The sequence below is a fragment of the Chiloscyllium punctatum genome, chromosome 7 (assembly GCF_047496795.1).
Source record: "Chiloscyllium punctatum isolate Juve2018m chromosome 7, sChiPun1.3, whole genome shotgun sequence".
Classification (NCBI taxonomy): Eukaryota; Metazoa; Chordata; class Chondrichthyes; order Orectolobiformes; family Hemiscylliidae; genus Chiloscyllium; species Chiloscyllium punctatum.
Window position 1 is genome coordinate 23,540,907 of NC_092745.1, and position 27,530 is coordinate 23,568,436.

The window sequence follows — 27,530 nt, forward strand, 5'->3', positions numbered from 1 at the left end:
TCTCACCTCTCTTTCTCTCACCCCGTCTATCTCTCACTTTTCTCTCTCTCACCCCCTCTCTCTCTCAACAACCCTCTCTCAACCCAGCTCACTCTCTCATCTCCTCACTCGCTCCAACCCTTACTCTCTCACTCCTCTCTCTCTCAACCCCTCTTTCTCAGCCCTTCTCTCTCACCCCTCCCTCTCTCACCCCCTCATCCTCTCTCCCTCTCTCACACCCGTTTCTCTTACCCCTCGCTCTCTCTCTCTAACCCCTCCCTCTCTCACCCCTCTCGCTCACCCCCTCTCTCTCGCCCATTCTCTCTCACACCCTCTCCTTCTCACTCCACTCTTTCTCTTATCCCCTCCCCACTTTCTTTCTCTCAATCGCCCCTTCTCTCTCACTCCCCTCTCACCCCCACCCCTCTCTCTCACCCCCCTCTCTCTCACCCGCGCTCTCTTTCTCACTCACTCTCTCTTTCTCACTTACACTCTCTCACTTTTTTACTCACTCTCTCTCTTTCTCACCCCCTCTCTCACCCCTCTCTCAAACCCTCTCTCTCTCCCCCTCTTTCTCCCCTTCTCTCTCCTCCTCTCTCTGCCCAATTTTTTTCATCACCTCTCTCACCCCTCTCTCGCCCCCTCTCTCTCCCCTCTCTCTCTCTCCCCCCTCTCTAGCCCCCAATCTCTACCCCCTCTCTCCCCTGTCTCTCACATCCCCTCTCTCTCACTCCCATCTCACTTTCTTACCCCATTCTCACTCTCTCACCCCAATCTCTCTCTCACCCCACGTCTCTCTCTCTTCCACCCCCTCTGTCTCACCCTCTCTCTCAACACCGCTCTCTCACCCCTTCTCTCAAACCCCCTCTCTCTCTTCCCTCTTTCTCCCCTTCTCTCTCAACTCTCTCTGCCCAATTTTTTTCAACCTCTCTCTCACACCCCTCTCTCTCCCCATCTCTCTCCCCCTCTCTCTACTCTGTCTCCCTCTTCTCTCTCCCCTCTTTGTCTCTTCTCTCGCACCCTTCCCACCCTCTCTCTCTGCGCCCTCTTTCACCCCCTCTCTCTGTCCCCCTCTCTCTGTCCTCCTCTCTCTGTCACCCCTCTCTCTGTCCCCTTCTCTCTGTCCCCCCTCTCACTGACCCCATCTATCTCCCCAACTGTCTGTCCCCCTCTCTCTGTCGCCCTCTCTCTGACCTCCACTCTCACCCAAACACCCCTCTCTGTACCCCATCTCTGTTCCCCCACTCTCTGACGCCCACTTTCTGTCACCGTCTCTCTGTCCCCCTCTCTCTGGACCCCTCTCTGTTCCCCCTCTCTCTGACTCCCTCTATCTCCCCCACTCTGTGTCCCCACCCCCCCCCCGTCCTTCCTCTCTCTGGCCCCCATCTCTCTTCCCCCTCTCTCTCTGACTCCCTCTATCTCATCCCACTCTCTGTGCTCTCTCTCTCTGTCACCCTCTCTCTAACCCCCTCTTACTCTTCCCCCTCTGTCTGTCCCCCTCTCTCCCCGTCCCCCTCTCTCTCTGTCCCCCTCCTCTGTGTTCCCCATTTCTCTGTCCCCCTCTCTCTCTCGCCCTCTCTCTGCCCCCTCTCTGACCCACTCCCTCTCTCGCACTCTCTCTGCCCCCTCTCTGCCCCCACTGTCTCTCGGCCTCTCTCTGCCCCCTCTCTATCGCCCTCTCTATGCCACCTCTCTGTCACCGTCACTCTGACCCCCCGTCCTTCTCTCTCTGTCCCACCCGTCCCCCCTCTCCCTGACGCCCTCTTTTTGCCCCCTCTCTCTACCCGCTCTCAGCCCCCCTCTCTCTGTCCCTCGTATCTCTGCCCCCATCTCTCTCTGTCCTCCTGTCTCTCTGCCCCTCTCTCGCTGTCCCCCACTCTCTGACCCCCTCTATCTCCACCACTCTCTGTCGTCTCTCTCTGCCCTCCTCTCTCTGTCCCGCCTCTATCTGTCCACCCTCTCTGTCGCTCTCTCTCTGTCCCACTCTCTCTCTGTCCCTCTCCCTCTGTCCCCTGTCTCTCTATCCCCTCTCTCTGACCCCATCTAACTCACCCACTATCTGTCCCCTCTCTCTCTGTCCCCCTCTCTCCCTGTCCCCTCTCTCTGTCCCCCTCTCTCTGTCCACCTCTCTCTCTGTCCCTCCCTGTCTCTGCCCCCACTCTCTCTGTTCCCCCTCTCTCTGTCCCCCCCATCCCCCTCTCTCTGCCCTGCCACTCTCTGACCCCTCTCTGTCACCATCTCTCTGTCCCCCCACCGCCTGTCGCCCTCTCTCTGTCCCCCCATCTCTCTGTCACCCCGCTCTCTCTGTCCCCCTCTCTTTCTGTCTCCCGTCTCTCTCTGCCCCCTCTCTGCCCCTCTCTCTCCCCGCTCTCTGCCCCCCTCTCTCTGTACACCCCTCTCTCTGTATCCCCTCTCTCTGTCTTCCCTCTCACTGTCTCCACTCTCTCTGACCCCCTCTCTCTCTGCCCCCTCTCTCTGTAGCCTCTCTCTGTCGCCCTCTCACTGCGCCCTCTCTCTCTGTCCTCCTCTCTCTGACCCCCACTATCTTCCCCACTCTCTGCCCTCCTCTCTCTGTCCCACCTCTATTTGTCCACCCTCTCTGTCCCCTCTCTTTCTGCCCCCCTTTCTCTGACCCCCTCTATCTCCCCCTCTCTGACCCCCCTCTCTGTCCCCCTCCCTCTGACACCTCTCTCTGTCCCCCTCGCTCTCTGCCCCTCTCTCTGTCACCCCCTCTCTGTCACCTCTCTCTCTCCCCCGCTCTCTCTCTCACACCTCTCTTTGTTCCCCCATTCTCTGTCCCCTTCTCTCTCTCACCCTCTATCCGCCCCCTCCCTGTTGCCCTCTCTCTGCCACCTCTCTGTCAGCATCTCTGTCACCCTCTCTCTCTCTGTCCCCCTCTCTATCTGTTCCCCTCTCTCTGACCCCCTGTTTCTACCCAGTCTATCTCCCCCCTCTCTCTCTCCCCTCTCTCTCTGTCCCCCATCGCTCTGCCCCCCCTTTTTGTCCCCTCCTCTCTCTGTCCCACCCCTCTCTCTGTTCCCCCCATTCTCTGTCCCAATCTCTCTCTGTCCCTCTCTCTCTCTCTGTCCCCCTCTCTATGACACTCTCTCTCTGACACCCTCTCTTTCCCTCTCTCTCTCCCCCACTCTGCACCCCTCTCTCTGTCCCCCACTCTCTGTCCCCCCTCCCTCTGAGCCCTCTATCTCCTCTTCTCTCTGTCCCCCCCCCCCCCATCACCTGCTCTCTCTGTCCCCCGTCCCTGTCTCTCTGTCCCCGTCTCTCTGTCCCCACTCTCTCTGACGCCCTCTCTCGGGCCCCTCTCTGTCACCGTCTCTCTGCCCCCCTCCCTCTGTCCTCTCTCTCTGTCCCCGCGCTCTCTGTCCCCACTCTCTCTGTCCACCATCTCTCTGTCCCCCTCTCTCTGTCCCCCTCTCTCTGTTGCCCTTTCTCTGACCCCCGCTCTCTGTCGCCCTCTCTGTCGCCCTCTTTCTGCCCCTCTCTCTCTGTCACCCTCTCTCTGCCCCCTCTCTGTATCTCTCTCTCTGCCCCCTCTGTCACCGTCTCTCAGTCACCCTCTCTCTCTCTGTACACCCCTCTATCTGTTTCCCCTCTCTCTGTCCCCCCTCTCTCTGACCCCACCTCCTCTCTCTGTCCCCCTCTCTCTATTGCCCTCTCTCTGTTCCCCTCTCTCTGACCGCCTCTTTTCCCCCACTCTCTCTCCCCTGTCTCTCTCTCCCCTGTCTCTCTCTCCCCTCTCTCTCTGTCCCCCCTCCCCTTGCCCCCCCTCTCTCTGTCCCCTCTGTCCCTGTCCGCCTCTCTCCCTGTCCCAACTCTCTCTCTCTGTTCCCCTCTCTCTCTGTTCCCCTCTCTCTGACCGCCTCTTTTCCCCCACTCTCTCTCCCCTGTCTCTCTCTCCCCTGTCTCTCTCTCCCCTCTCTCTCTGTCCCCCCTCCCCTTGCCCCCCCTCTCTCTGTCCCCTCTGTCCCTGTCCGCCTCTCTCCCTGTCCCAACTCTCTCTCTCTGTCCCCCTCTCTCTCTGTCCCCCTCTCTCTGTCCCCCCTCTCTCTGTCCACACCATCTCTGTCCCCACTCTCTCTGCCCCCCCTCTCCCACATACCTCACTCTCTCTCCCCTTTCTCTGTCCCCCTCTCTCTCTCTTCCCCCTCACTCTGTTCCCCCTCTCTTTGACCCCCTCTATCTCCCCCTCTCTCTGTCCCCCTCTCTCTGTTGTCCTTTCTCTGACCCCCGCTCTCTGTCGCCCTCTCTCTGTCGACCTCTTTCTGCCTCCTCTCTCTCTGTCCCTCTCTCTCTGACCCACTCTATCTGACCCACTCTCTGTCCGCCTCTCTCTGCCGCTTTCTCTCTCACACCCATCTCCCTCTATTCCACTTTTTCTCCCCCTCTCTCTCTGTCCCCCTCTCTGTCCCACCCGCCTCTCTCTGACCCCTCTCTTTCTCTGTCACGCCTCTCTCTCTATCCTCCTCTCTCTCTGACCCCTCACTTTGACCCTCTCTCTGACCCCCCTCTCTCTCCCCCGCTCTCTGCCCCCTCTCTGTCGCCCTCTCTCTGCCCCCTCTCTCTGTCCCCACTCCCTCTGTCCCCCACTCCCTCTGTAACCCCTCTCTCTGTCCCCCACTCTCTGTCCCCCTCTCTCTGTACCCCTTTATCTCCCCCTCTCTCTGTCCTCCTCTCTCTGTCCCCCTCTATCTTCCCCTCTCTCTGTCCCCCTCTTTCTGTCCCCCTCCCTCTGTCCCCTCTCTCTCTCCCCCGGTCTCTGCACCCCTTCTCTGTCACCCTCTCTCTGACCCCTCTCTCTCTGTCCCCCACTCTCTCTGTCCCCCTCTCTGTCCCCCCTCTCTGTCCCCCTCTCTATGCCCCCTCTCTCTGTCCCCCTCTCTCTCCCGCCCGCCTCTCTCTGATCCCTTCTCTCTTCCACCCGCCTCTCTCTCTGCCCCCTTCTCTCTGTCCCTCTCTCTCTCTGTCCCCTCTCTCTGTCCCCCCCTCTCTCCCCCGCTCTCTGCTCCCCTCTCTATCGCCCAATCTCTGCCCCCTCTCTCTACCCCCTCTCTCTCTACCCCTATATCTGTCCATCTCTCTCTGACCCCCTCTCTCTCCCACACTCTGTACCCCTCTCTCTGACCCCCACACTCGGTCCCCTCGCTCTCTGTCCCCCCACTCTGTCCCTCTCTCTCTCTGTACCTCTCTCTCTCTGTCCCCCTCTCTCTAACCACCTCCATCTCCCCCACTCTCTGTCCTCTCTCTCTGTCACCTCTCTCTGCCCTCCTCTCTCTGTCCCCCCACTCTGTCCCGCCTCTATCTGTCCCCTCTCTCTCTCTCTGTCCCCTCTCTCTGAAACCCTCTATCTCCCCCACTCGCTGTACCCTCTCTCTGTCCCCCTCTATCTCTGCCCCCCTCTCTCTGCCCCCCTCTCTCTGTCCCCTCTCTCTGTCGCGCTCTCTCTGCTCCCTCTCTGTCACCATTTCTCTGTCCTCCCTCCCTCTGTCCCCTCCCTCTGTCCCCCCTCTCTCTGTCCACCCTCTCTCTGTCCCCCCCCTATCTCTATACCCCTCTCTCTCCCCCCTCTCTGTCACCGTCGCTCTGCCCCCCTCCCTCTCTCCCCCTCTCTCTGTACCCCCTCTCTCTGTCACCCCTCTCTCTCTCCCTCTCTCTCTCTCCCCCTTTCTCTGTCCGCCCTTCCTCAGTCCCCATCTCTCAGTCGCCCTCTCTCTGCCTCCTCTGTCGCCCTCTCTCTGCCCCCTGTCTATCACCGTCTCTCTGTCCCTCTCTATCTGTCCCCCCTCCCTCTATACCCCTCTCTGCCCTCCTCTCTGTCACCCTCTCTCTGCCCTCTCTCTGTCACCGTCTCTCAGTACCCCCCTCTCTCTCTGTCCCCCTCTATCTGTTGCCCCTCTCTCCGTCCCCCCTCTCTGTTCTGCCTCTATCTGTCCACCCTCTATGTCCCCCGTCCCTATCTCTGTCGCCCTCTCTCTATAGCCCTCTCTCTGTCCCCCCTCTCTTTCTCTCTGTCCCTCTCTCTCTCTGTGCCTTTCTCTCTGTCCCCCTCTCTCTCTTCCCCTGTCTCTCTGTTCCCCTCTCTCTGACCCCCTGTTTCTCCCCCACTCTCTCTCCCCTCTCTCACCCCTCTCTCTCTGTCCCCCCCGTCTCCTCCTCTCTCTGTCCCCCCTCTTTTTCCCCCCGTCTCTCTGTCCCCTCTCTCTGTCCCCTTCTCTCTCAGTCCCCCTCTCTCTCTGTCCCCTCCTCTGTCGCTCTCTCCCTCTGACCCCCCTCTCTCTGTCCCGCTCTCTCTCTGTCCCCTCTCTCTCTGTGCCCTCTCTCTCTCTAACCCCTCTCTCTGACATCTCTCTCATTATGTCCTCCACCAATTTCTCTCTCTCTCCCTCGCTCACCTTATCTCTCCCTTCCCTCTCTCTCTCTCTCTCTGTCTCTCCCTGCTCGTTCGTTCTCTCTCCATCTTCTCTAACTCCCAAACCCCCTACCTTGGTCTCTCTCTCCCCACCTCCCACCCCCCCCCCCCCCCCCCGCAGGTTCTCTCTGACTGAATATCTCTCCCTCCTGTCCCGCCCTTGTTCTCTCTCTGACACACTCTGTCTCCCTGGTCCTTCCCTCTCCCTCTGACCTAGAGACTGGGGGTTGGTGGTGAGGCTGCATGTGGGGGTGTGGGGGTGAGATGATCGAGAGATGTGGGAAGTGGGAGGTGGGGAAAATGGGGTAGAGACGGAATTGCGGGAGGGAGACAGAGACGATAGGAGAGAGAGAGTGAGGGTGAGGGGGAGAGAGAAGAATAGAGGCATGGTGGAAAAATTCATGTTGGGGGTGTGAGAGAGAGAGGGGGAGAGTGAGGCAGAAAGAATAGTGGAGGCAGGTGGAGAAACCGGGGTCGGGGGCTGTCTGAGAGGGGACCAGAGAGAGTGAAAGGGAGAGGTGGTGAGAAAGAGACAGTGTGCAGAAAGAGAGAGAGAGAGAGAGGGAGCGAATTGAAGAGGAAAAGTGGGGGAGAGGAAATGGGGATGCCAGGTTGGAGTGGGGGTGGTGTCAGAGGGAGTTAAACCCAGCTCCTGAGCTCAGGGCACGGTGCCCTCCCCTTCCCTGAGGACCAGGACATGGGGCTGAGTCTGTCTCTCTACAGCTCAGTTTCTCCAACACAAAGACACACAACAACATCGGTCACTCTGCTGCTCGGCACGCTTTAATCAACATTTTTATTGTTTACAAATGGAAGTGATGGATACAGTCAGTGGGATGGTGCCTTTTCTCACTGGCCCCTGAGTTGTGAGAAACATTGAAATGTTTCCCTGTAACCCCCCTATGGGATAAGGATGGACAAACCAGCGCTACCCTCAGTCTGTTACCATAGCGACAGGCTGCTCCATCACTGAAACCCTGAACTGAAATGAGAAAATCCCGGATGGATTGATTAATGAGGGAATTTGATGGATGGATGGATTTGGGTGAATGGATATTTCAGCACATTCTTCAGCTGCTGCCTGAACTTAGTCTGGGTCATGGCATAAATCACGGTGTTTGTGCAGCAACTGAGGAGCTGCAGCATGAAGCCCAATTCCCCCACAATCTCATGGAGATACACAGAATGATACCCAATATCATCCATCCGGTACCATATAGAATACAGCATTAACGGTGACCATAACAGGATGAAATTGGCCGAGATCACAAACAGTAAAATTATGGATATTTTTTCGGTTTCTCATTTCAGTGTCAGACTGAGCGTCCCTATTGGTGTGAGCGCGGAGTCTCCTGCGGGCTCTGCTGGTCACTAAAATGTGTCTGACGGTGAGAACATTGAGCAGCAGAATCAGGAGAAATGGGACACACGGGGTTAGAATGTGGTGGAGGAACTCGATTGTGACCCAAACACTGGAGACTCGAACAGGGTCTGTTACATCACAAAACCAGGGTTGGTTCCCCAGCCAATACTGAGCCTTGAGAATAAAATACCAGGAAATGTTCTTTAAACAGCTCAGCAGTCACTGCTCCCAGAACCACAGCCGCCGTTTTCTCACTGCAGTATTTATTTTTCAGCTTCTGGCAACAAATGGCCACAAACCGATCAAAGGTGAAAGTGACGGTGAACCAGACAGAGCAGTCAGTGGCTGCATAAAGCAGGACTGCGTGGATATTACACACGGGGACGGAGTCCCTCAGGAAATAAAACTGTTCCCGATAAACAATGGGAATGTGTCTCAGGATCAGGTCGAGGATAATGACCAGGAGATCCGCCGCTGCCATGGCCCCCAGGTAACGTCTGACACATGGAGACAATCCACAATCTTTATAAAGCAGGACGTAGATAGTCACTACGTTAACTGTGAGGAAGGAAAACAAACCCATTATCCATCAGCCTGGAGGCAAAGGGACCCGTTTGATCGGGGACCCAGTGAGATTTTCAAATGTGTACCTGTATTCAGGGCTTTATTAATTTAATTGGAGCTGGAATAACAAATAGGAATGTCTGAATTACTGACAAAAATGTGACATAAACCACAAGAAACCCTCCCTCCCCAAACACACAGAGACACATCCATAAGGACAGATTGTTTCCAGAACATTCCCACAAACCAGGAGCAGGTTACCCTCCCAGCATGTAGGTGTGTGTACCCCACCCCAGTTAATTGATCTGTAACCCAGGAGCAGTTATCCTCCCAGCATGCAGGTCTATTAACCCCACCCCAGTGCATTGATCTGTACACTAGTAACAGTTACCCTCCCAGCATGCAGGACTGTATACCCCACCCCAGTATATTGATCTGTAACCCAGGAGCAGTTACCCTCCCAGCATGTAGGTCTGTGTACCCCACCCCAGTGCATTGATCTGTAAACCAGGAGCAGTTACCCTCCCAGCATGTAGGACTGTGTACCCCACCCCAGTACATTGATCTGTAACCAAGGAGCAGTTACCCACCCAGCATGTAGGACTGTGTTCACCACCCCTGTATATTGATCTGTAAACCAGGAGCAGTTACCCACCCAGCATGTAGGACTGTGTACCCTACCCCAGTACATTGATCTGTAAACCAGGAGCAGTTACCCTCCCAGCATGTAGGACTGTGTACACCACCCCAGTGCATTGATCTGTAACCCAGGAGCATTTGCCCTCCCAGTATGTAGGACTTTGTACCCCACCCCAGTACATTGATCTGTAACCCAGGAGCTGTTACCCTCCCAGCATCTAGGACTGTGTACACCACCCCAGTACATTGATCTGTAACCCAGGACCAGTTACCCTCCCAGCATGTAGGACTGTGTACACCACCCCAGTACATTGTTCAGTAACACTGTGATAGATCCCTGCCCAGTGTGGGGAAACTTGCAGCCCATACTGGAAGTGACAGGATGTGCAGCTTCCACCCATTTACAGCTCCAACTCTCCATTGTACCCTGACAAGGGGGTGCTGTGGTTATGAACCTCACTGCCAGAGAGAGATGGCAGGGGAACCAGTTTAAATATCACCACATGGGAGGGGTTTGGGAAATAGACAGAGAGGGGGAGATTGAGAGACAGTGTCATGGAAGGATGTGTTCCCAGGTTGCAGAATGCTGAAATGGAGACACTTCGATAACATCCTGTAACATGTGCCAGTCTTCCCAGGAAAGATGGGAAAAGATTTTGGTGTGAGATCAGATGAAACAACAGCTGCTGTGTGGGTTTGAAATTACCTTTGTGTAATTTTAATAAGTGTCTTTTTGAAACAGTACATTTCTGTAAAGTTGGAGCCGGGCAATAAGCAGAGAAAGGGGGTCTCAGAGTTGTGAATAGTTGATGTAAAATGTTCAGTTTCAGAGTTTAAAAAATTAATTGATGTTTTTTATTTAAACAGTGGAATTTGGGAGTTCTCTGTCACTCATATTTTAAAAGTTTAAAAGGCCAATTGAGAGTTTCTTTATGTTTAGTTTATATTGCCAGATGAGCTCAATGTTGTGTCCTAACAATTGCTGTGTTTATCTGTGTGTCTGTGTGTTGGGCAGGTCTGGCAGTCTCTGTGGTGCTTAAAGTGATACAATGTCACCCTCTGCTGGCCTTCACACGCCACAGCACAGACATTGGCAGAGGGTGAAAACCAACAGGGATTCATTCAGAGAGGGGGAGGGAGAGGGCAGTTGCTCACAGCACCATCCAAACTGATGTCTGATCCATGGACTGATCTAAATGTCCTTTAAAAGTTGTAACTGTCCCTGCTTTCACCACTTCCTCTGGAAGTTCATTCCACACACAATCCAGATTCTGTCTAAAATATTTACCTCTCATGACTTTTGTAAATCTGTTTCCTCGCATCTTAAAATACCCCTCAGTTTTGAATCCCCAACTCGAGGGAAAAGACATCAGCCTTCCCTTCAGCTTCTCTGTGTCCCCCATTATTTTATAAACCTCTGTAAAGTTACTGCTTAATCTCATATTCTTCAGTGAAAAGAATCCCAGCCGATCCAGTCTCTCCTTATAGCTCACTCCCTCCTTTCCCAGCAACATCCAAATTAATCTCTTCTGAACCCTCTCCAGCTTAATAATATCAAGGTCAATAATATCAAAGTGAATAGTCAAGGTATTTTCTTAGGGCTGAGCGGTGGCAGATGGAGTTTAGATTGCATTAATGAGAGGCATTGGACTTGGTAAATCAAACAAGAACAGGACCTATACAATTAAAAGCAGGGCCTTTGGCAGTGTTGTAGAACAGAAAACCTAGGGCCGTCAGGTTTAATTCTTTAACATTTGCATCTCACACAGATAGTGTGGTTAAGAAAGTGTTTAACACACTTATCTTCATTGGTCAGACCTTTGAGTATCAGAATTGGGACGTCATGTTGAGGTTGTACAGGATATTGGTGAGACCTCTTCTGGGCACAAAGGTCAAGGTGTAAAGCCCACAGAAGTGTCTCATGATACATCTGAACAAACAGATTAAAATGGATTTAGAATTGTGACTTGATGGAGAAGGAAGAGGTGTCAGTATTGCATTTCAGAATTTAGGCCCAGGATGAGTGAAAGTATAGCCATTCGTGTTGATTGGAGTCACATGTCGCAGCAGTAAAGGTTTATAAAATCAGAAGGTCATGGATAGGGTGAGTCGTCAGGGTTTTTTCCCCAGGTTAGGGGTGTCCAAAACTAGAGGGCATTGGTTGAAAGTGAGAGAGGAAAAGTTTTTATGAGGCCGAAAGCGCCCCTTTTCACACAGAGGGTGGTGTGCGTATGGAATGAGCTGCCAGAGGAGGTGGTGGAGGCTGGTAGAACTACAGCATGAAAAAGGCATCTGGATGCTGACAGGCCTGCCGAGATTTTCCAGCAATTTCTGTTTTTCTTGATAAAGTGCATTCATTTTAACACACGTATTTTGAATAAATTAACCATTTTTATTTTTTAATGACACAGGGACATATAAACATATGTTCAAATCGACCAAGGACATTTTCTGCTCAGGGTATTGCTCTGTGTATGACAGCAGTAGTGATGCACCTACATGGAACAGGGAATGTGATGGGGACATAGTTTGGACAATGTACAAGGAGACCTCACATGGTCCAGTTTGGGAGAAGATGACATTACTGTGTGATTCAACTCAGAGAGGGAGAACATGTAATCTGCCCGAGAAGGAATGGCCTAATGCACTCTCTCTCCTTCATTGTTCCTCATCACAGCAATGTGTGTGAGCTAAAAAAAACTCTGAAGTCATCGTTACCATTCGTATTTCGGTGGAATCCCTACAGTGCTGAAATAGGAGCTTTGGACCAACAAGTCCATACCAACTTTCCCCCTGACTAATTCATCTAACCGAGAAATCCCTGAACACGACAGACAATTTAGCATGACCAATGCATCGAACCTAAACAGTTTGTGGTAAGAAACTGGATCACCCATTAGAAGCTCACACAGACAAGGGGAGAATGTGCAAATTCCACACAGAGAGTCACCCAAGGCTGGAATCGAACCCAAGTCCCTGGTGCTGTGAGGCAGCAGTGCTAACCACTGTGCTACCCTTTGCATGGTCCCTGATCAGAATTCACTGGAATCTACTCCCTGCCGAAAGCAAAGCGAATTCAGTCAAATCCAACTCTCCCAGGATGAAATCCCATTGCTAGCAGCTTGTGTGAATACAATATCTTCAGAAGCAGAATAACGTTTTGGACAATCTCACAATTTTCCTTTGTCACGTGTTCTAATAATATCTGGACAAAGTTCTTTCAAGTTAAAGTTGCAGAGATTTTGTGTGTGTGTCTCAGTGTTTTAAACAGGGAAATATTGATTATATAATTGCAATACCCAAACAGTTTGGCATTCATCTTTCCATCATAGTTTGAGTAACATTGCTCTGGATCATAAACGTGTTGTTTTAGCAGATTAAAGAAACTAGCCTGACTTGTTCCTAAAACTGACACTGACCCAGTCTGAGACAAATATCTTCGGCCATATCACAGACCTGGTTACATTTAATATTTGTTGTGAGCAGTGGAGGAGTGGGACTAGAAAGGAAACAGTGACCCAAAAAAGCCAGGGAACTATAGACCCGTGAGCCTGATGTCAGTGGTGGGTAAGTTGTTGGAGAGGATTCTGAGGGATAGCATTTACATACATTTGGGAAGGCAAGGGCTGATCGGGGTAGACAACGTGTCTTTCTGCATGGGAAATCATGTCTCATTAATTTGGTTGAGTTTTATGAAGAGGTGACAAAGAAGATTGATGAAGACAGTTTGGTAGACATTGTCTAATTGGACTTCAACAAGGTGTTCATTTAAAGAACAAAGACCAAAGAAAATTTACAGCCCAGGAACAGGCCCTTCACCCTCCAAGCCTGAACCGATCCAAATGTACTGTCTAAATCTGTCGGTCAATGCCTAAGAATCTGTATCTTTCCGCTCCCCATCTACTCATGCATCTGTCCAGAGGCATCTTAAATGAATCTACCGTGCATACCTCTACCACCTCTGCTAGCAACGCGTTCCAAACGCCCACCACCCTCTGTGTGAAGTACTTATCGCATGTATCCCCCTTAAATATTCCACCTCTCACTTTGAAATCACGACCTCTCGTTATTGAATCCTTCACCCTGGGAAAAATCTTGTCTCTATCCACCCTGGCTATACCCTTCATGATTTTGTAAATCTCAATCAGGACCCCCCTCAATCTCCTTTTTTCTAGTGAAAATAAACCTAACCTACTCAGCCTCTCTTCATAGCTAGTATTTCTATCTGATTGGTAGACAGATTAGTAAGTTTCAGTCACATGGGATACAGAAGGAGCTGGTCACAATTGGCTTGAAGGAACAGGTTTATTTTTCAGACTGGAGGCTTGTGAGCAGCAGTGTGCTATAAGAATCAGTACTGAGTTTACTGCATTTCATCATTTATGTAAAGGATTTAGATGTGAATATTGGGGCCATAGTTAGTAAGTATACAGATGACATCAGAAAGGTGGTGTAGTCGATTATCTCAGAGCATAACGAGAAGAACACTTAGATGGGACAAAGGAGCAAGGATGGACAGATGAAGTTTAATTTAGATAAAGACGAGGTTTTGCAGTTTGGGAAGGTAAATCAGGGCAGAAATTATACACTGAATGGTGAGATCCTGGGGAGTGTTGTGGAAAAAAGGGACATAGGGCTGCAGGTATATTGTTCCTTGAATGTGGAATCGCAGGTAGACAGAGTGGTGCTGCACACATTCGGCACATTTGCCTTAATCAGTCAGAGTATTGAGTATTGGGGTTGTGGTGGCATGTTGTATCTGTACAGGACGTTGGTGAGGCCACTTTAAGAATACGGCGTACAATTCGGTTTTCTGCAGAAATTACTTACCCGAATGTTCCAGGACTGAAGGTTTGAGCTTTAGTGAGAGATTGATTAGTTTGAGGTGCTTTCTCCTGGAGTGTCAGAGTTTGAGGGGTGACATTATAGACGTTTATAAAACCATCAGGGGCATGGATATTCTGAACAGCCACACTCTGCTCCACCAGGATAGGGGGTTCCAAAACAAGAGGGCATAGGTTGAAGGGGAGATGGCGAATGATTTAGAAGGGAACTGAAGGTAAATGTTTCACACAGAGAGTGGTGTGTGTACAGAAAGTGCTGTCAGAGGAAGTGCTGAAGGCGGTTACAATCGCACATTTAAAAAGAATCTGAAAGAGCAGGGATATTGGCCAAATGCTGGCAAATGGGACTAGATAAGATTTGATATCAGATCGGAGTGAACAGATTGGACTAACGGGTCTGTTTCTGTTCTGCATGACTCTCTGAGTCTATAAGAGGGATGACAAAAAATTCTGAAAGGACCTTTCAAGTCATAATTCCCTTCAGTGGAATTTTATCGTGCCTTATGTTCATGTTGATTGAAAGCTGTGTTAGGTAAATATTTGACAGAGAAGTGAGTCATGCATAATGGGATGGAGACAGCTCTTTACTCAAGGTGTCTTAACTAGCCACCTTGGTTACAATCGTCCAATCTCTCTCATAAAAGAAACCAGGATAAAAATGACCTCTTAAAGCTGCAGCACCATCACACTTGTCAGCACATCGAGCTGTCAAACAGGAACCAGGGGTGACCCAGTCAGGCCCTTGGCCCTGTCCAATTCGACGAGGAAGAAGCCAGTCAGTCCCTTGAGTCACTTATACAGGAACAGCAGGAGGCCATTCCCACCTCAATGCACTTACACGGGGGCAGAATGTGGTAATTGATGCTGATTCCTGATGAATGTCTTATGCCCTAAACATCGATTCTCCTGATTCTCGGATGCTGCCTGACCTGCTGTGTTTTTCCAGCAATCGAGGCTCTACTCTGATCTCCAGCATCGGCAGTCTTAAGTGTCTCCAGATTGATGCTCTAACATGATGAACAAATGGAGCAGAGGCTGCACAGACAGACTGCTCCACGTTGTTCCTCCTGGCTCCGTTGATTATGATACACACGTGGGACTTTAACGTGGTTTTCTAGTGGTGAGGAGGGAAGCCATATGTCTTGTGTGAAGTCTCAAGAAGGCACCTTCCATTTCCAAGAAGACAGCCTGTTGTTCTCCATGTAGGGCGGAAGCTGGTGGGAATGGCTACCTGTTTCAGATGGAAGGTATTGTGGCTGCTGTTGGGGATTGTGAACAACCTGACGTTTAGTAAAGGGTTCACTCACCGACTGCACAATAACATGGGGAGAGTTAATTAGGCATATAAACTATTAGGAAAGTCACGTTAGACTGATGAATGGACTCTCTAGGATCAAATAATGGTGATCTTGTTCATGTTGACCTTGTCTGGTGCATGTCCTGTTCAGTATAACCTGTATGCCTTCCTCTGTCCAAGTCTATTTCCACCCTAATATCTTCTTTGAAAGGCGAAAACAGAGGAGGATAGTCCTCAAACTAGGACCGTGGGGAGTCAGTAATGTCGTGTACCATCACGTTAACTTCCTGATGTTTCTGTGCAAGATCAGCTAAACCCCCTAGACAATAACGTTTCAGAATTTCTCATCATTTTACACAGAAACATTCAGCTTTTTCTATTCTTACTGCAAATCACCTTCCAGAATATTCTCTTGCACCTGCCAATGTTTTCAATATAATTCACAAAACACTGACAGCAGGGTAGATGACATGATAGGATGTAGCAAACTTTTACACTCAGTACCTTCATGTTGCAATGTAATAATATCCAGTCAGAAACCTGCTCTGGGTCAGGGACAAAACCTCCCGGGTCTGGAAGTGGGGACTGGGCAGAGAACGGGGTTTTCGTCTGTCACTGAGTTAGTTTGGAAATTTTTGCTGCACATGGACATTTCTCCACAATATATTCAGTTTCTATGTGTGGGTGTGTGTGTGTGTGTGTGTGTGTGTGTGTGTGTGTGTGTGTGTGTGTGTGTGTGTGTGTGTGTGTGTGTGTGTGTGTGTGATGGAGAGAGTTTAAACTGAGTTTAACACTGCGTCTCTTCTTAGGGATTCCCTGTCCTTCAGATATTTGACTGCAACGTAGAGAGAGAGGGACAGAGAGAGAAAGTGGGACAGAGAGAGAGACACACACACACACAGACAAGGACATATAGAGAGGGACAGAGAGAGAGAGAGGGACAGAGAGACAAAGAGGGACACAGAGAGGGACGTGAAGAGAGAGCGACAGAGAGAGAGGGACAGAGAGAGAGAGGGACACTGAGAGAGAGGGACAGAGAGAGAGAGGGACACAGCGAGAGATGGACACAGAGAGAGAGAGGGGGACACAGGGCGAGCAAAAGAGGGACAGAGAGCGAGAGAGGGACAGAGAGAGAGAGAGACAGAGAGAGAGGGAAACAGAGAGGGTGACGGACACAGAGAGAGAGAGACAGAGAGGGAGAGAGGGACACAGAGAGAGAGAAGGACAGAGAGAGAGAGAAGGACAGAGCGAGAGAGGGACACAAAGAGAGAGAGAGGGACACAGGGAGAGCGAAAGAGGGACAGAGGAGAGAGGGACAGAGAAAGAGAGACAGATAGAGAGAGAGGGAAACAGAGAGGGAGACGTACACAGAGAGAGAGAGAGAGGGGGGGGCACAGGGAGAGCGAAAGAGGGACAGAGAGGAGAGAGCGACAGACAGAGAGAGACAGATAGAGAGAGAGGGAAACAGAGGGAGACGGACACAGAGAGAGAGGGACACAGAGAGAGCGACGAACAGGGACAGAGAGAGACGGGGACACAGGGACAGAGAGAGGGACAGAGAGAGATTGAGAGAGAGAGAGACACAGAGAGAGACACAGACAGAGAAAGAGGGACAGAGAGAGAGAGAGAGAGAGAGACTAAGAGAGAGAAGGACATGGAGAGAGTGACAGAGAGAGCTAGGGACAGAGAGAGAGAGGGACACAGAGAAAGAGGAAGGGACAGAGAGAGAGGAAGAGAGGGACAGAGAGAGAGAGGGACAGAGAGAGAGAGAGAGAGGGACAGACAGAGAGTGAGGGACAGAGAGAGATGGACACGGAGAGAGAGAGAGGGACAGGGAGAGAGAGAGGGACAGGGAGAGAGTGAGGGACAGGGAGAGAGACAGAGGGACAGGGAGAGAGAGAGGGACAGGGAGAGAGAGAGAGGGAGAGGGAGAGAGAGGGGGACAGGGAGAGAATGAGGGACAGGGAGAGAGAGAGAGTCAGGGAGAGAGTGAGGGACAGGGAGAGAGAGGGACAGGGAGAGAGTGAGGGACAGTGAGAGAGAGGGACAGGGAGAGAGAGAGGGACAGGGAGAGAGAGGGACAGGGAGAGAGTGAGGGACAGTGAGAGAGAGGGACAGGGAGAGAGAGAGGGACAGGGAGAGATAGAGGGACACGTAGAGAGTGAGAGGGACAGAGAGAGAGAGAGGGACAGTGAGAGAGAGAGAGGGACAGGGAGAGAGTGAGGGAGAGGGAGAGAGTGAAGGACAGGGACAGAGTGTTCCTCACTTAGTTTGAGAGGGGAAAGATATGAAAAAGAGACCTAAGGGACAACTTTTTCATGCAGAAAGTGTTACGTTAATGGAGTGAGCTGCCAGAGGAATTGGGGTGGAGGCTGGTACAATTGCAACATGTAAGAGGCAATTGGAGGTGTATATGAATAGGAAGGGTTTGGAGGGATATGGGACGTGTGCTGGCAGGTGGGATAAGATTGGGTTGGGACATCTGGTCGGCATGGACAAGTTGGACCGAAGGGTCTGTTTCCATGCTGTACATCTCAATGATTCTGTAACTCTATAACTCACTCGGGCTACCTGTTAGTCTGTATATAAACCACCCTGAAACCCTCGATTCGATTCCAGTCTGTATCACACTCCTGGGTCTCTGTTAGCCTGTATATTAACCATCCAATCCAAACCCTGTTAAAATTGCCCTTGGTATTCAGGGATGGGTAGGTGATGTGCATTAGTCATGGGTAAATGTGGGGAAGTGGGTCTGGATGGGTTATTCTTCTGATTAGATTCCAGGCTTTAACTCACTCTGGGCTACCTGTTATTCTGTATATAAACCACATTTAACCCCTCGATTAGATTCCAGGCTGTAACTCACTCTGGGCTACCTGTTATTCTGTATATAAACCACCCTGAACCCCTCAATTAGATTCCAGGCTGTAACTCACTCTGGGCTACCTATTATTCTGTATATAAACCACCCTGAACCCCTCAATTAGATTCCAGGCTGTACGTCATCCTGGGCTATCTGTTCTTCTGTATATAAACCACCCTGAACCCTTCAATTAGATTCCAGGCTGTAACTCACCCTGGGCTATCTGTTATTCTGTACATAAACCACCCTGAAACCCGCGATTAGATTCCAGGCTGTAACTCACACTGGGCTATCTGTTATTCTGTATATAAACCACCCTGAAACCCTCAATTAGATTCCAGGATATAACTCACTCCGGGTTACCTGTTATTTTGTACATAATCCACCCCGAAGTCAGCGATTAGATTCCAGGCTGTAACTCTTTCCGGCCTTTCTGTTATTCTGTATATAAACCACCCCGAACCCCTCGATTAGATTCCAGTCTGTCCCTCACTCCTGGGTACCTCATATGCTGTATGTAAACCCTAAACCCCTCAATTAGATTCCAGGCTGTCCCTCACTCCTGGGGATCTGTTATTGGATCTGTGAAGTGATCCTTGTTGGATGTTAGACCGAAGACAAGATAAACTAAATGGTCAAATGTTACATTGGGAGCAGGAACACAGAAAGCTCCTGGTTCATTTCTGTCCTGTTACATATCTCCAAGTTTCAGATTGGGGCTGAATTTCTGTCACAATGGGGAAAGTCTCAAAAGCTGTTTACTGTCCTGCATGAATGCATCATCATAACATGAATTCCCTTGGAAGATAGGAAATGGAGACAGCTCCTGGAAGGTGTCTGTATCTCTGTGTGTGATTCCGTGTGTCTGTGATTCTGTGTGCATGTTCAATGTTTTATATATTTTCAAACTGTATTGATGTTGCCAGTCTCTCTTGCTTTTCCTTATTTATAAACTCAATGTCATCGTTTTGCTGATATAAAATGGTGGCTGTGGACAAATCTAAAATGTCTGCCTGACTGATTTGTATCAGGAATTACGTAGACATAGAACATAGAACATTACAGCGCAGTACAGGCCCTTCGGCCCTCGATGTTGCGCCGATGAAAGCACCCCTAACCTACACTAAGCCACTATCCTGCATATACCTATCCAATGCCCGCTTAAATACCCATAAAGAGGGAGAGTCCACTACTACTACTGGCAGGGCATTCCATGAACTTACGACTCGCTGAGTGAAGAACCTACCCCTAACATCAGTCCTATATCTACCCCCCCTTAATTTAAAGCTATGCCCCCTTGTAATAGCTGACTCCATACGTGGAAAAAGGTTCTCACTGTCAACCCGATCTAACCCCCTAATCATCTTGTACACCTCTATCAAATCACCCCTAAACCTTCTTTTCTCCAATGAAAACAACCCCAAGTGCCTCAGCCTTTCCTCATAGGATTTTCCTACCATACCAGGCAACATCCTGGTAAACTTCCTCTGCACCCGTTCCAGTGCCTCCACATCCTTCCTATAGTATGGCGACCAAAACTGCACACAATATTCCAGATGCGGCAGCACCAGAGTCTTATACAACTGCAGCATGACCTCAGGACTCCGGAACTCAATTCCTCTACCAATAAAAGCCAGTACGCCATATGCCTTCTTCACTGCACTATTTACCTGGGTGGCAACTTTCAGAGATCTGTGTACATGGACACCAAGATCCCTCTGCTCTTCCACACTACCAAGTAGTCTACCATTAGCCCAGTAATCCATCTTTTTATTACTCTTACCAAAGTGAATCACTTCACACTTCGCTACATTGAACTCCATTTGCCACCTTTCTGCCCAGCTCTGCAGCTTCTCTATATCCCGCTGTAACCTGCCATATCCTTCCTCACTGTCTACAACTCCTCCGACTTTCGTATCATCCGCAAACTTGCTCACCCAACCTTCTAACCCTTCCTCCAGGTCATTTATAAAAATGACAAACAGCAATGGAGAGGGGGCAATGTGTCAAAAGCCATTTCCATTCATTGATGCCAGCAGAGATAGGAAATGGAGACAGCTCTTTGAACGTGGTTAAAATGTAAATCCCAGAACCTGTTTACAGTGAATGCGGAGAGACAATGTGACCTTCCAGTAAGGTCTGCCTTACTTTCCAAAGCTCCTAATATATGAGAGAAACATAATATACAAAACCTGAAAGAGCTCAGCCACTGAATTGTAGATTTGCAGCGTTGTATCAGAATAATGCCTGGCGAGGCGTTATCCCAAATTGAAGGGTTTTTCAAATCCCACACTGACCTTCTTGGGGTTCAAATTGGGAACCCATTGACTAGATTCAAGGCTGTAAATCACTGCGGGCTATCTTTGTTTTCTCTATATAACCACACTGAACCCTTGATTAGATTCCAGGCTGTAACTCACTCCAGGGTATCCTTTTTTTCTGTATATAAACCACTCTGAACCCCTCAATTAGATTCCAGGCTGTAACTCACTCCAGGGTATCTGTTGTTTTGGATATAAACCACTCTGAACCCTTCAATTAGATTCCAGGTTGTAATTCACTCTGGGCTACCTGTTATTCTGTATATAAAACACTCTGAACCCCTCAATTAGATTCCAGGCTATAACTCACCCTGGGCTATCTGTTTTTCTGTATGTAACCCACCCTGAACCCCTCGATTGGATTCCTGGCTGTATCTCATTCTGTGGCATCTGGTATTCTGTATATAAATCACTCTGAACTCCTCGATTAGGTTCCAGTCTGTAACTCACTCTGGGCGACCTGTTATTCTGTATATAAACAAGCCTGAGCCCCTCAATTAGATTCCATGCCTTAACTCACTCCAGGATATCTGTTTTCTGTACATAAACCACCCCGAACCCCTCTATTACATTCCAGGCTGTAATTCACTCTGGGATATCTGTTATTCTGTATATAAGCCACTCTGAACCCCTCAATTAGATTCCAGGCTGTAACTCACCCTGGGCTATCTGTTATTCACCATGTAAACCACCCTGAACCCCTCAATTAGATTCCAGGCTGTAACTCACCCTGGGCTATCTGTTATTCACCATGTAAACCACCCTGAAACCCTCAATTAGATTCCAAGCTGTAACTCACACTAGGCTATCTGTTATTCTGTATATAAACCACTCTGAACCCCTCAATTAGATTCCATGGTGTAACTCACCCTGAGCTATCTGTTATTCCGTATATAAACCAACCTGATCCCCTCAATTAGATTCCAGGGTGTAACTCACCCTGGGCTATCTGTCATTCTGTATATTAAACACCCTGAACCCCTCAATTAAATTCCAGGTTACACCTCACCCTGGGCTATCTGTTCTTCTATATATAAATGGTATTCAGGGATGTGTAGGTGAGTTGCATTAGTCAGGGGTAAATGTGGGGAAACTCACTCCGGGCTATATGTTTTTCTGTATATAAACCACCCTGAACCCCACGATTAGATTCCAGGCTGTAACTTCCTGTCAGGGTTGAAAGGGAAGGCTGGTAGTTATTGGGAATGCTGGCTGACTAAAGAAATTGAGGGTTTGGTTCAGAAAAAGAAGGAATCATATGTCAGGTATAGACAGGATAGATCAAGTGAATCCTTAGAAGAGTATAAAGGATGTTGGAGTATACTTAAGAGGGAACTCAGGAGGGAAAAACGCGGACATGAGATAGCTTTGGAAAATAGAATTAAGGAGAATCCAAAGTGTTTTTACAAATATATTAAGGACAAAGGGTAACTAGGGAGAGAATAGGGCCCCTCTAAGATCAGTAAGGCGGCCTTTGTGTGGAGCCACAGAAAATGGGGGGGATATTAAATGAATATTTTACATCAGTATTTACTGTGGAAAAGGATATGGAAGATATAGACTGTAGAGAAATCGATGGTGCCATCTTGCAAAATGTCCAGAGAAACAGATTAGGAAGTGCTGGATTTCTTGAAACGGTTAAAGGTGGATAAATCCCCAGGACCTGATCAGGTGTACCCGAGAACTCTGTGGGAAGCTAGAGAAGTGATTGCTGGGCCTCTTGCTGAGATATTTGTAGCATCGATAGTCACAGGTGAGATGCCGGAAGACTGGAGTTTGGCAAACGTGGTGCGACTGTTTAAGAAGGGTAATAAAGAGAAGCCAGGGAACTATAGACCAGTGAGCCTGACCTCGGCGGTGGGCAAGTTGTTAGAGGGAATCCTGAGGGACAGGATGTCCATGAATTTGGAAAGGCAAGGACTGATGCGGGATAGTGAACATGGCTTTGTGCGTGGGAAATCATGTCTCACAAACTTGATTGAGTTTTTTGAAGAAGCAAAAAAGAAGAGTGATGAGGGCAGAGCAGCGGATGTGATCCATATGGACTTCAGTAAGGCGTTCAACAAGGTTCCCCATGGGAGACTGATTAGCAAGGTTAGATCTCATGGAAGACAGGGAAAAGTAGCCATTTGGATATAGAACTGGCTCAAAGGTAGAAGACAGAGGGTGGTGGTGGAGAGTAGTTTTTCAGTCTGGAGGCCTGTGACCAGTGGAATGCCACAAGGATCGGTGCTGCGCCCTCTACTTTTGGTCATTTACATAAATGATTCGGATGCGAGCATAAGAGGTACAGTTAATAAGTTTGCAGATGACACCAAAATTGCAGGTGTAGTGGACAGCAAAGAGGGTTTCCTCAGTTTCCAACAGGATCTGGACCAGATGGGCCAATGGGCTGAAAAGTGGCAGATGGAGTTAAATTCAGATAAATGTGAGGTGCTGCATTTTGGGAAAGCAAATCTTAGCAGGACTTCGACATTTAATGGTAAGGTCCTAGGGTGTGTTGCTGAACAAAGAGACCTTGGAGTGCAGGTTCATAGCTCCTTTAAAGTGGAGTCGCAGGTAGATACGATAGTGAAGAAGGCGTTTTGTATGCTTTCCTTAATTGGTCAGAGTACCGAGTACAGGGGTAGGAGGTCATGTTGCGGCTGTACATGACATTGGTTAGGTCACTCTTGGAATATTGCGTGCAATTCTGGTCTCCTTCCTATCGGAAAGATATTGTGAAACTTGAAAGGGTCCAGAAAAGATTTACAAGGAAGTCGCCAGGGTTAGAGGATGTGATCCACAGGGAGAGGCTGAATAGGCTGGGGCTGTTTTCCCTGGAGTGTCAGAGGCTGAGGGGTGACCTTATAGAGGTTTACAAAATTATTTGGGGCATGGATAGGATAGGATAAATAGACAAAGTCTTTTCTCTGGGGTCAGGGAGTCCAGAACTAGAGGGCATAGGTTTAGTTTGAGCGGGGAAAGATATGAAAAAGAGACCTAAGGGACAACGTTTTCACGCAGAAAGTGGTACGTTTATGGAGTGAGCTGCCAGAGGAAGTGGGGTGGAGGCTGGTACAATTGCAACATGTAAGAGGCAATTGGATGGGTATATGAATAGGAAGGGTTTGGAGGGATATGGGACGTGTGCTGGCAGGTGGGATAAGATTGGGTTGGGACATCTGATCGGCATGGACAAGTTGGACCGAAGGGTCTGTTTCCATGCTGTACATCTCAATGATTCTGTAACTCTATAACTCACTCGGGCTACCTGTTAGTCTGTATATAAACCACCCTGAAACCCTAGATTTGATTCCAGTCTGTATCACACTCCTGGGTCTCTGTTAGTCTGTATATTAACCATTAAATCCAAACCCTGTTAAAATTGCACTTGGTATTCAGGGATGGGTAGGTGAGGTGCATTAGGCATGGGTAAATGTGGGGAAATGGGTCTGGATGGGTTATTCTTCTGATTAGATTCCAGGCTGTAACTCACTCTGGGCTACCTGTTATTCTGTATATAAACCACCCTGACCACTTCAATTAGATTCCAGGCTGTAACTCACTCTGGGCTACCTGTTATTCTGTTTATAAACCACCCTGAAACCCTCAATTAGATTCCAGGATATAACTCACTCCGGGTTGCCTGTTATTTTGTGCATAATCCACCCCGAAGTCAGCGATTAGATTCCAGGCTGTAACTCTTTCCGGCCATTCTGTTATTCTGTATATAAACCACCATGAACCCCTGGATTAGATTCCAGGCTGTAACTCACTCCTCGGGATCTGGTTTGCTGTATATAAACCACCCCGAACCCCTCGATTAGATTCCCGTCTGTCCATCACTCCTGGGTACCTCATATGCTGTATGTAAACCCTAAACCCCTCAATTAGATTCCAAGCTGTCCCTCACTCCTGGTGATCTGTTATTGGTTCTGTGAAGTGATCCTTGTTGGATGTTTGACCGAAGACAAGATCGACTAAAAGGTCAAATGTTACATTGGGAGCAGGAACACAGAAAGCTGCTGGTTCATTTCTGTCCTGTTACATATCTCTAAGTTTCAGATTGGGGCTGAATTTCTGTCACAATGGGGAAAGTCTCAAAAGCTGTTTAATGTCCTGCACGAATGCATCATCATAACATGAATTCTCTTGCAAGATAGGAAATGGAGACAGCTTCTGGAAGGTGTCTGTATCCCTGTTTGTGTGATTCGATGTGTCTGTGATTCTGTGTGCATGTTCAATGTTCTATATATTTTCAAACTGTATTGATGTTGCCAGTCTCTCTTGCTTTTCCTTATTTATAAACTCAATGTCATCATTTTGCTGATATAAAATGGTGGCTGTGGACAAATCTAAAATGTCTGCCTGACTGATTTGTGTCAGGAATACTTTCAGCAAGGGAGAGGGGCAATGTGTCAAAAGTCATTTCCATTCATTGATGCTAGCAGAGATAGGAAATGGAGACAGCTCTTTGAAGGTGGTTAAAATGTAAATCCCAGAACCTGTTTACAGTTAATGCGGAGAGACAATATGACCTTCCACTAACGTCTGCCTTACTTTCCAAAGCTCCTAATATATGAGAGAAACATAACATACAAAACCTGAAAGATCTCAGCCTCTGACTTGTAGATTTGTAGCGTTGTATCAGAATGATGCCTGGCGAGGGCATTGAAGGGTTTCTCAAATCCCACACTGACCTTCTTGGGGTTCAAATTGGGAACCCATTGACTAGATTCAAGGCTGTAAATCACTCCGGGCAATCTTTTTATTCTCTATATAAACCTCTCTGAACCCCTCAATTAGAGTCCAGGCTGTAACTCACCCTGGTCTATCTGTTATTCTGTATATAAACCACTCTGAACCCTTCAATTAGATTCCAGGCTGTAACTCACTCTGGGCTACCTGTTATTCTGTATATTAACCACCCTGAACCCATTGATTTGATTCCAATTCCTGTCATGTTAATCTCATGTTCCCAACACAATTTAATCTCAATAATGATCAATGTATCACGGGTCCTCCTATCTGCTTGCACTACCATCATGTTAACTTACTGATGTTTACGTACATGATCAGATGTAGCATCTCAACAATACTGCTTCAGAATTTCCCATCATTTTACACAGAAACATTCAGCTTTTTCTATTCTTACTGCAAATCACCTTCCAGAATATTCTCTTGCACCTGCCAATGTTTTCAATATAATCCACAAAACACTGACAGCAGGGTAGATGACATGATGGGATGTAGCAAACTGTTACACTCAGTACCTTCATGTTGCAATGTAATAATATCCAGTCAGAAACCTGCCCTGGGTCAGGGACAAAACCTCCCTGGATCTGAAAGTGGGGACTGGGCAGAGAACGGGGTTTTCGTCTCTCACTGAGTTAGTTTGGAAATCTGTGCTGCACCTGGACATTTCTCCACATTATATTCAGTTTCTATGTGTGGGAGAGAGAGAGAGAGTGAGGGACAGGATGAGAGAGAGAGGGAGAGGGAGAGAGACAGATAGAGGAACAGGGAGAGAGAGGGGGACAGGGAGAGAGAGGGGATCAGGGAGAGAGAGAGAGGGACAGGGAGAGAGAGAGAGAGAGACAGGGAGAGAGAGAGATAGAGGGGGACAGGGAGAGATAGAGATAGAGGGACAAGGAGAGAGAGGGTGACAGGTAGAGTGAGAGGGACAAGGAGAGAGAGAGAGAGAGGGACAGCGAGAGAGAGAGAGACAGGGAGAGAGAGAGGGACAGGGGGAGAGAGAGAGAGAGGGACAGCGAGAGAGAGAGAGACAGGGAGAGAGAGAGGGACAGGGAGAGAGTGTGAGGGACAGGGAGAGAGAGGGTCAGGGAGAGAGTGAGAGACAGGGAGAGAGAGGGGGACAGGGAGAGAGAGAGGGACAGAGAGAGAGGGGGACAGGGAGAGAGTGTGAGGGACAGGGAGAGAGAGGGTCAGGGAGAGAGTGAGGGACAGAGAGAGAGAGTGAGGGACAGAGACAGACAGAGAGGGACAGAGAGAGAGATAGACAGGGAGAGAGAGAGAGACAGTGAGAGAGAGAGGGGGACAGGGAGAGAGAGAGGGACAGAGAGAGAGAGGGACAGGGAGAGAGTGTGAGGGACAGGGAGAGAGAGGGCCAGGTAGAGAGTGAGGGACAGAGAGGGAGTGAGGGACAGAGAGAGAGAGAGAGAGGGACAGAGAGAGAGAGAGGGACAGGGAGAGGGAGAGGGACAGGGAGAGAGTGAGGGACAGAGAGAGAGTGAGGGACAGAGAGAGAGGGACACGGAGGGGGGATACAGAGAGAGAGGGGGATATGGAGAAAGAGGGAGGGACATGGAGAGAGAGAGGGACAGGGACAGAGTGAGGGAAAGGAAGAGAGAGGGACAAGTAGAGAGTGAGGGACAGGGAGAGAGAGGGGGACAGGGAGAGAGAGGGACAGTGAGAGAGAGGGGAGATACGGAGAGAGTGAGGGACAGGGAGAGAGTGAGGGACAGAGAGAGAGAGGGACAAAGAGAGAGAGAGACAGGGAGAGAGTCAGGGACAGGGAGAGAGAGGGGGACAGGGAAAGAGTGAAGGACGGGGAGAGAGTGAGGGACAGGGAGAGAGAGAGGGACAGAGAGAGAGAGGGACAGAGAGAGAGGGACAGAGGGACAAGGAGAGTGAGGGACAGGGAGAGAGAGAGAGGGATAGAGAGAGAGAGAGGGACAGAGAGAAAGAGAGAGACAGGGAGAGAGTCAGGGACAGGGAGAGAGAGAGAGGGAAAGGGAGAGAGAGAGAGACAGGGAGAGAGTGAGGGACAGGGAGAGAGACAGAGGGACAGGGAGAGTGAGGGACAGGGAGAGAGAGAGGGACAAAGAGAGAGAGAGAGGGACAGGGAGAGAGTGAGGGACAGGGAGAGAGAGGGGGACAGGGAGAGAGAGGGACAGGGAGAGAGAGAGAGGGACAGGGAGAGAGAGGGGGGATACGGAGAGAGTGAGGGACAGGGAGAGAGTGAGGGACAGAGAGAATGAGAGGGACAGTGAGAGAGAGGGTGGATTCGGAGAGAGTGAGGGACAGGGAGAGAGAAAGGGACAGGGAGAGAGTGAGGGACAGGAAGTGCGAGAGGGAGGGAGACGGAGAGAGAGAGGGATGGACACGAAGAGAGGGAGAGAGAGGCACAGAGAGAAAGAGAGAGACAGGCAGAGAGGGGGACATGGAGAGAGAGAGGGACAGGGAGAGAGACAGAGGGACAGGGAGAGAGTGAGGGACAGGGAGAGAGTGAGG